Consider the following 774-nt stretch of genomic DNA (forward strand, 5'->3'; position numbering starts at 1 on the left):
GGAAAAAGATCAGAGTTCAAGGTCATTTTCAGCTACATAGTGAGTTCAAGACCAGTCTAGGACATATTGTAAAGAATATCTGACCGCCTTTGAGAATAGACTACTCCAGACCACGCGGTTCTAAGTGGGAAAAGGTTTATTCAGGGGAAAGGGCAAAGGTGGGGAGAGAAGAGAAGTAGAGGCCGGCCATGACCACGTGGAGAGAGAGAAAGATGGGGGAGGGGACAGAGAGGCAAGAGGGTAAGAGAGGAAGAGAGCAAGAGAAGAAGAGAGGGAGTAAGAGAGAGAGGAGGGGGCAAGCAGCCCCTTTTATAGTGGATCAGGCTACCTGGCGGTTGCCAGGTAACTGTGGGGAGGAGCATACCTGGCTATTACCAGGTAACTGGGGATGTGGAGTTTAGACGAAATACTAACACATATGAGAACCTGTTTTTAAAGCAATTTGTCCTTTAAAAAAAAAATTATGTACTTAATGTTAGTTGTTAGAAATCCGCAGTTCAGAACAGACCACTCCAGACCACGCGGTTCCAAGGGGGAGGAGGTTTATTCAGGAGATAGGGCAAAGGTGGGAAGAAGAAGGTGGAAGGATATGAGAGAAGTAGAGGCTGGCCATGACCACGTGGAGAGAGAGGAAGGGGGAGGGGACAGAGAGGCAAGAGGGTAAGAGAGTAAGAGATTAAGAGTAAGAGAGTGAGGAGGGGTCAAGCAGCCCCTTTTATAGTGGGCCAGGCCTACCTGGCAGTTGCCAGGTAACTGTGGGGAGGAGCATACCTG

The sequence above is a fragment of the Arvicanthis niloticus genome, chromosome 3 (assembly GCF_011762505.2).
Source record: "Arvicanthis niloticus isolate mArvNil1 chromosome 3, mArvNil1.pat.X, whole genome shotgun sequence".
NCBI classification, from domain to species: domain Eukaryota; kingdom Metazoa; phylum Chordata; class Mammalia; order Rodentia; family Muridae; genus Arvicanthis; species Arvicanthis niloticus.